Below are 10,209 nucleotides of genomic sequence, written 5' to 3' on the forward strand. Positions count from 1 at the left end.
TTTTGAATCTTGGGTCATTGTTGGGTTTTCTTAGTTTGGGTCTGGTTGGACCATTAGACTTCTTTTTGGGCTTCTAGTTTGTACGTTCTGGGATCCTTTGCATTTTAGGCCCATAAAGGGTTTTGAGGCCCTAATTTGGAAAATTGGGCCATATTTGGGCCTTGGGTGTTTATGTTGGAATTTGGGCCTTTGGACAATTGGGCTTGGGCCTTGGGCCATGTTATGGAAAGGGTAAAAAGGTCTTTTACCCTAGCTTGGACTCTCAGTGTAGGTTAGGATCCGATTATCGATTGGATGATTATTTTGTGATTGGCAGCGTAAGGATTTTGTTAGTGGGCCTGCAGACAGGGATTCTTTCTGCGAGATTCGGCAGTGCGAGGTGAGTTTCCTCACTGTGTCCAGTGGGTCTAAGGCACCAATGCCGACCCATGATTGCTATGTTTAGGATGCAAGATGTCTGCATGACTCTTGTATTGGTTTTGTGGACTATATGTTTACCGGGCGAGGCCCGATGCCGGGTGGGGTCTGATGAGTATATTGTATGCTAGTTATCAGTATGTGCTTTATGCTTACCGGGAAAGACCTAATGCCAGACGGGGCTCGATAATTGTATAGTATGCTATTGTCTTTGTGATTATCACATGTGTTCATATGATTATATGTTTGTATGATTATGTGTGTACTAGGCGGGACCCGATGCCAGGCGGGGCCTAATGAATGACAGATCTGTAATCCGAGCGGGGCTTGATGCCGGGCGGAGATCGATACAGGGTGGGTCCCGAGGTAGGGCGGGGGCCAAGTATATGTTTATATGTATGGTATGTGGTATTTTGGGGAACTCACTAAGCTTTGTGCTTACGGTTTTATGCTTATGGTTTCAAGTACTTCCGGTTCGAAAGGGGAGGGCCCGGCTTGATCGCAGCGCATCCACCCATGTTTCCACATTATGAAGATTTTAGGATTGTACTCTGATAACTGGTTTCTTACAAAGCACTCTTGAATATTATGAAAAATGAATATTGAATGATTACTTAAGATAATTATTGTTTTGGTTGGATTAAAAATGAAATTTTTACCTCGTAATTTTCTAGATGTTTCACTTGTTCTGTGATAAAGTGAAAATCAAGAGCAATATGTTTAAATCGTGTACTAATAACCTGATTTTTGCACATGAAAGTTGCTCCTACATTATCATAAAGTAGTATGGGTGGCTTTAAAAGATGAACATGGAGATCACAAAGAAGATGTTGAATCCATAATAACTTAGCAGTGGTCTATGAAAGGGCATTGTATTCAGCCTCTATACTGGAACGGGCTACCACGTTTTTGTTTACGGGATGTACAACTAATCAAATTTGGGCAATGAAAATTGGCAAAGCCATATTGAGATTTGCTATCATCTTTGTCGGACATCCAACCTGAATCTGAGTAGGCTAAGAGAGAGATGGTAGTGTGTGGTTTAAAATGAAGACAGTGGTGTAAGGTACCATTTATATACTTAAGAATACGCTTAACATCTTGCCAATGTAGGGTAGTCGGAGCATGCATGAACTGGCAGACCCGATTGACTGCATAAGTAATGTTGGGTCTTGTAATTGTCGCATATTGAAGAGACCCAACTATTTGTCTGTAGATATTTGAGTTAGGAAATGGATTGCCACAAGCCACAAGTGGAACCGAGGGATCAACTGGTGTTGACACAAGCTTGGATTCGGGCATTTCATTTTTGTGAGTAGATCTTGATTATGTTTCTGCTTTGAAAGTTGAAGACATGTAGCTGATTTGACAAATTATACACCAAAAAAATAAGTGAGAGTACCCAAATATTTGAGTGCAAAAGTTTGATACAATCCTTGAATAAGTTGTTGAATGATGTGTGGATTTGTACCTGTAATTATCAAGTCGTCAACATAGACTAAAATATAGACTATAGCAACAGAAGAGGAGTGAATAAATAGATACGTGTCCGAATGACAAGATCAAAATCCATGTTTAATTAGATGTTGTTTTAGTTGGTTAAACCCTGCTCTAGAGGCTTGTTTTAACCCAATATAAGGCCTTGTATAATTTTCAAAAAACATTTGGATGAGAGGGATCTTTAAAACCACACGGTTGATCCATATACACTTCCTCTGATAACACACCATTCAAGAAAGCATTGTTGATATCCAATTGGCGTATTGTCTAACCTTCAAAGAGAGAGAGAGAGAGAGAGAGAGAGAGAGAGAGAGAGCATTGTTGATATCCAATTGGCGTATTGTCTAACCTTCAAAGAAAGAAAGAGATCAATAGAGATAACCAATTGAATATTTATAGGTTTAATAATGGGACTGAAAGTCTCAAAAAAATCAGCTCCTTCTTCTTGACTGAACCCTTTAGCAACTAGTCAGGCCTTGTAGCATTCTATGGTTCCATCCAAGTGTCTCTTGATTCTGAAAATCCACTTACAGCAAACAACATTAGTGTTAGTAGGACGGGGAAAAAGGGTCCATGTTTTCTTTCTCATTAAAGTATCAAATTCATGTTTCATTTCATTTAACCAATATGGATTTTTAAGAGCTTGAGGAATGTGTCTGGGTTCAGTAACGGGGGGAGGTTCGGTTGTGGTTATAAAGGTTTTGGGTTTTAGAGAATTGATTTGGGCACGATTGATCATTTTATGTTTAGTATTAGGAGCTAGGCGAAGAAAACGCAATGAAGAGTGTTTTGCATCAGAACTAATGGTGAGACGCTGATGGGAGGGACATGAGGGTGGTGAAGAGTTGGATGTTGTTGAGGAAATATATGGGGAAGTATTCAAAGATGAGTCATCAAAATTATTGGTAATATTGGAAGGAACAAATAGAGAATGTGCATGATCAAGAAGTCTTGTTGGAGCGGGTGATATGGTGGTAGTAGGTAACGAGATGGAAGATGGAGTGGGATGAGTGGCAAAAGGATACATATCTTCATTGAAGACATAGTGACGAGAGATATAGATATGAGATGTGGGGCGATGAAGGCATAGATATCCTTTGTGAGAAGCTCCATAACCTAAAATAAATACAAGGTGGAGACCGAAAATCCATCTTATGAGTTTGATAGGGATGTAAAAAGGGATAACAGAGGCACCTAAAGGTGCACATGAATCTATAGTGAGGAGGCTTGTTGTACAATATAGAATAAGGAGATTGATATTGAAGGATAGGGGTTATGGTGCAATTGTTAATATATATGGAAGTTATGAACACATGTTCCCAGTAAGCATTCATGTGGGAGAGATGATTGGGCAAGAAGAGATAAACCTTTTTCAACAATGACACTATTTTGGTGTTCGACAAAACCATTTTGTTTTGAGGTGTGTGGACAGAAAATTCGATGGTTGATTCTATTTCTTTGAAGATAAGCAGAGCCATTTGGATATTCCCTGCCCCAATCAGATTGAAAACTCTTGATTTCACAGTTAAATTGAGTTTTTATCATTGTACGCAAATTGATAAAGGTTTGAAGCACTTGTGATTTGGTAGACAAGAAATAAATCCAAATAAAGTTTGAGAAATCATCAATAAATAATATGAAATATTTGAATTCCATTTATTGAGAACATAAGGGATGGGCCCCAAACATCATAATACATTGGCTTAAAAGGCTTAGAACAAGAAACATGATTAAAAGGGAGATGAATCTATGCCTTTTGTCTAATTGTCATGGTTCACAAATAGGAGATAATTTATTTGAAGAGGCTAGTAATTGAAAAGTAGATACTAGACGTCTCAGGATGGCTTCATGTGGATGAGCAAGCTAATTGTTCCAAACGGATAAGGAAGTACACATAGTGGAGAGAGCCATTGTAGATGATGCTTTAGTTGATGGAAGATTTAAACGATAGAGACCCTGGTCAACATGACATTGGAGGATTGGTGTGCCCTGTAATGTCTTAACTAAACAACGATCAAGAAAAAAATTCCATATAAACATTGTTATCACGTGTAAGTTGAGAAACACTCAAAAGACTTTTGGTTAAACGAGGGATAATAAAGACTTTGGGTAAATGCAATGAACACAATGAAGAAGAGACAAAATGAGTAATATGTAAATGATTACCATTTCTAACTTTCAGTTTGTCCTTTCTTGTGTATGGTTCATTAATATTCAGTTTAGTTAAGTCTGGAGTAACATGGTTAGTTGCTCTAGTATCGAAATACAAAGAGGGGTCTATGACAGTAGATGGAGTGTGACAATTTGCAATCTTAGCTTCATGAGGTTGATCATGTGTAACCTCCCAAAAATTTCAACAAATTTTAAACCTTTCAAAAATGACCCATTTGTTAATAAAAGTGTTTACAAACTATTAATTCCAAAACGTTAATTAAAATCAGAGTCTTCTAGGATCTAATCAGTTGTAAACCAAGGATGTGTATGGTCACGCCTTCGCCTTGCCACGGTCCACTGAAGTACCTGAAACTATAAACCAAAACTGTAAGCACGAACCTTAGTGAGTTCCTCCAAAATACCAACACACGAATAAATAACATATTCAAAATAACAGCATGAATCGGGTCCGCAATTAAAACACTGGATTACCCCTGAGCCCACAGTATTAGTTTGGCTTACCTATCTGGCCCATATATCATATCTGACTTGCTCATGAGCCCACAACATAAGTATGGTTTGCCCTCAAGGCCCACATCTTATGCCTGGCTTGCTCCTTAGTCCAATCAGTAATCATATTAGAATACAAATGTTCGGCCCTCAGTACGAGTCTGCCATACCAACCAATCCTCAGCTCGTATCAGGAATGCTACTAAGCCCTCAGTATGAGTCTGGCATGCCTCACCCGGCCCTCAGCTCATATATGGAATGCTCCAATACCCTTAAGCCCTCAGTACGATTCTGGCATACCACCCGGTCCTCAGCTCGTATCTGGAATGCATCTGAGCCCTCAGTATGAGTCTGGCATGCCCTACCCGGCCCTCAGCTCATATCTGGAATACTCTAGGGTTTGTTGGCTACATCACGAAGCAGTACGACCTCAACCCAACACAATATGTCTACAAATAACAACATATACAGATAATCATGCAGACATAATCATAGGCAGTCCTACCGATCTACCATACTAGCATATCAATAACTAGCATAATCATGCATATCTATTCCATACTCAGCATATCAACAAAAATCAGGTTATCAAACCAATGGGCCGGCCTTGGTGCCTTCGAACCATAAGTATAGTGAGGAAGAATCACCTCACAAGCAGCACGAAACTGATAAGGTCCGACTCCGAATCTCAGTTCTCAACTTAAACGCCTACAACCATCAAATGACCAATTCCATCAAAATCCCAACAATACCCAAAATACCCTCAAGGTCAAACTTGGTCAAAGTCAAAGTCAATGGTCAAGGTCAACAATCCATGTTGACCAAACACGCCGTGTTTACTAGCAAACATGTCGTGTTTCAATAGCATCCAGATGATCGGGAAAACTCTAGCCAACACGTCGTGTTGGATTTGCAAACATGCCGTGTTTGCCCGAGTTCCAACAGCTTAATACATTTAGTTGTTTTCTTCGATTCTAGGGACTCCAAGGCTCAGATCTAGACCCAATTGCTATCAAAAAGGATAAAGCTTCCAACTTTATCCTTTGGAACTACTCCAAGGGTCACAAAACCCAACCACAAGGCTTGAAGGTGCAAAGGCTTAACCAAGAAGCACTAAATCCTTGAAGTCTGAAACTCATCCTTTCCAGAAGAGATTCTAGCACCAAAACCATCCTAAAGGTCGATGCTTTATAGACATGCATGTCCAATGCATGTCTTGAACCCAAAATAGGTCAAAAATGGGGATTTATGACCTACTCTCCATGCATGGCATCAAAACTAAACTATAGGCCAGATCCAAGACTCTACAAGGTCACTTAGACCTGGAGATTCATAAAGTTGCTAACTTTATGAGATCCAACCATTCCCTTACTAAAGAGCAACAAGAAAAAGGGCCAAAACTCAAGATCTAGCAACATATAGGAATAAAAATCAGATCTTGGACACTTACAAAGGTCCAAAAGAGTGTTAAACTGATAGATGGGGGCTTGCTTGTTGGATCCTTACTTCCTTCTTCCAACTTCTTCCTTCTTTGGCTCCAAAAACACCATACTAGCTCAAAAATAAGAGGGAAAGATGATTAGGGTTCTCAAGGGTCGGTATGGGGAGTAGGAGGCTGATAAAAGACCACCCCTTGGGACTTAAGGAGAGTATATAGGGTGCAAAACCGTGAAAATTAGGGTTTTCTCAACCAGCCGCCAACACGTCGTGTTGCTCCATAAACACGCCATGTTGACCTTAAAGAAAGCCGCGTTTCTTCAATTTAGACACGTCGTGTTGCTTCCTCCAACACGTCGTGTCTAACCCTAGAAAGGGGATTTATTTCCACAATTATTCCTCAAGATTCCGGGTGTTATAACTCTCCCAACTTAAATTAGATTTCATCCTCGAAATCATTCCTTACAATCTCCCCTACCAAACTGACGATCCTGACTGAACTCCCTGAACCCCAAAAATGACTAGGGAAGTCACCCAGCTCAGATGACCGCCCACCCTTACTGATGTCAAATCCAAAATAGAAGATACCCAACCGCTATACATGAAACTAAAAACCCTGAACAATGTTAGACTCCATGACAGATAGCACCAAACAAAATTGTCCCCACAAGGACTCAACTTCACAACCCGAACCGAACAACCTATCCAGCTTGAACGAATTTACAGATACCCGAGAACATAAATCCCCGACCACCTACCAGATCCCTAATAAAAGACAACCATCACTATTCATCTCAAAACCAGGAATTCAATACCTTATCTAAAAAGAACCCAATCACATAAATCACGAATCTACCACTACTCCAAAGTCCATAAGATGCACCAAAATCCTTTAATTAACCCGTGATTCCCTGACACGCCACTCCAACCACTGCTCCTATGAGCAAAGATGAGAATTCCAATAATCCTACATTTACCTCCAATCCTTAACAATTCAGATGTACCCCCATCAAGCGAAGCACCCGATACATTAACGAAGAACTTTAATTTGAGACTTCGTAACCGGTTCCCAACCTTGATAATCAACCCCTCATAACAGCTTGCGAGCAAACAAGATTATAATGCAAACATTTCGAGAGACTTTCTGATACACGGCCGATACTTCCAACCACCTTTATCCTAAACAGCTGATTGTGTCTCCCGACTTCCATTAATGCATAAATACCGAAAGTACCATACTCAGATGAAATCAACAATCATGATCACTGGGCCCGCAACCTATGTCTGGAATACCCTTACAAGGTCCTCAGCATAGATCTGGATTGCCACCGAGCCCTCAACATGAGTCTGGAATGCCTTACTTGGCCCTCAGCCCATGACTTGCATGCTCCTGATATCACGCCGATCTTGTCGACATTACATATTCCGCATGGCACTCGCGACCCACATCACGGGCCAACAGGCTCTCAACCTCTTTCTACTGCCTTGCAGGGACCTAAACAATGTCCCTTTCAACGCTAACCGAGCATAACAATGCCATAACTATACCACACCCAAATCCTTCACAGAACAAGCTTCTACCAATGCAAAACCCAACGAAATCATGGTCACATCCAATCCAAGAATAGGATAACCGGTGGTACTCTTGATCCAATTTCAAGGCTATTACCACCAAGCGAATAATTTGATCCAATCCCAAATGCTATCTTGTCCAGCCCACCTACACACAGTGAATTACCACAATGCATATCTTGAGGAATCCATAGCGTCATCCAAAAAGGGCAGAAACACCATAGTTCTATCGAACAACGAACCTCAATCTTAACAGAAGACATCCCCATGATCGATCAAAACAAGATTCCATACTTGATTGAGACTGAACAGGTTCCACCAACACACAACCGACTCGAGAAGGCTTCTGAACCGACTCTGATCGCCACCCAAACCAAGACTGCTATGAACCAAAATTCCACACCGTCGGAGGGGGTAAGCATACCCAGAGACCAAAGGAACCTAAAACATACTAAATCTGATGATAAGATGACGCATCCAGAGAACTTCAACTGTCACACTCAAAACCTTTAAGGACCTTTTGCTGAATGACAAACGATGCAACCAATAATCGTGAACACATGACATTAAATCGAATGGACCAAAACCCTTTGCGGGGATGAACGCACCAAATTCCGAAACTGATTCCTTGATCGATCCCTGCCCCAAACTAGACTATAGTTAAAAATTCTTACACCCAGCTGACAATTTTCCCTCCGCCACCGATACTCGACCTGAGTAATCCCAGTGGTTCTTATCTATTCATTGGCAACCCCAATAGGAATCAATATCTGCAATGAGCTCCTTGATCACTCCCTTCCCGATGAGCGACAAGCCATGAGTCTCCTCTACACATGAATACGATCATTACCTATTATATACCTCTTCCTTGATCAAACCCTGAACTGAGATTCCACATACTCGCACCGCGGGTCCCTAAAACCATTCCTCAATACCACGATCCCAAATAGATCGAAATCCTCCAACCAGAATACCCAGTTCTCCCCCACTTAGGGTTCAAACTACTACCCACTGGTGGTGAAACCAACCAATAACTCACCCTGCTCAATCAGGTACAACCATCCCCAGACCCTGGGAATGAATAATACACACAGGATGGTCTTCCAGATAAGGATCACACAAATCCAAAGAGAATCCTGAATTTCAGCTGATGATCTCCAAAATTTCCCAACCATGACCACTTATCACTAAGAATCCCTTACAAGAGCATAAACCAATACCGACTTATGCTCCCACAACATACACTCCTTGCCTGCACTTCCAGCCGCCTGATCGGTGCCTGTCCTGCTATAACCCAAAAACACGGACCCTTAATCACATCACAAAGCATCCATAACACATCAACCTATCTGCAAACTACAGCGCTGACATCCTGTCTCCAAACACCGCGACCAACAGACCCCAAGCTGGGTAAGCCTACTCACTCCTTCCATGAACTCGAAAACTGAAAGGGAAAATCCCCACCATAGATAGAGACATACCAATCATCAATCAACCACTCGACTTCCAGCTGAAATCCCCAAACATCATAACGGTCTATCCATCCTTGAGTCCCGCGACTCAAATGCATGGTCTTGAGAAGAACCCTAGAGACCTCAAAACCAACAAGCTCATCTATGTCTGCACCAATCAATCCAAACCAATATCGATGTTGGGGCTGAACCATTACCATACCCAACCTCATGCCCGAGCAACCACGACCAAGATCGACAGATACAGAGCTATTGTTACAGATGATGGTATCCAAACATGCTATATTCTCCCGACCAGTCCTAAGAATCCCCGAAACTTTCCTTGATTTAAGTATGGATCCTGTGCTTCCAGTAGTACAAGCCCAATACTACCTTCCATACCTATCCATACTTTCCTCAAGGGTCACCTCGGGTCCTTTAAGACCTACTCATAATAATACTCCCAATACCCGCTCAATAGCGAAATAACCGCACAAAAATACATCCTGGGATTTCCTAGGATTTCCCCTCCTCCCCTGCCATCAGCTGCTGAAGAGCTCCAATCAATGTCAGTCAACCACTTCATAAATACGATTACATGCAACAAAACTTAAATAATATTTCGAATAAAGGACCCAACCCTACAACGGTTAGACTCAAACGAGAGTTGCGCAATAGGGCCGCATCCTTCAATCTAAGTTTATTTAACCTTCATAGCATGTAACTTAGTGTATTCATTTGATGATCGGCCCATATCAATGTGAGTACCACAAAGCACAAAGAAAGAAGCATTCAAGCAATGGAGTGACTGGCACTAAAACACAATAAAATCAGACGGATTCTCATACGAAATTCTCGATCTCCAAATCCCAGCACCTCGGATACACCTCCGACCTGCCCTCACTCTCTCAAGAGTGCCTAATCATTCCTCACGCTGACTCGCTGCACACTTCACTCACCCATGAAACTTCCACCAACCTTGCAGCCACTCGTGTATGTTAATCATACATAAAGTTGGATCCTATAGACAGTCGAATATATGATCCTACCCTAAGCCCTTCATCAAACAAGAACAGGAAATAAGGCCAAACCAAACGTTCTCAGGCTATAGAATCTTAGCTATGTATAACTATGATGCATACACTAAGAAACTACAATAATGATGTCA

Source organism: Lactuca virosa, chromosome 4, assembly GCF_052849685.1.
Source record: "Lactuca virosa cultivar CGN04683 chromosome 4, Lactuca_virosa_CGN04683_v6, whole genome shotgun sequence".
Classification (NCBI taxonomy): Eukaryota; Viridiplantae; Streptophyta; class Magnoliopsida; order Asterales; family Asteraceae; genus Lactuca; species Lactuca virosa.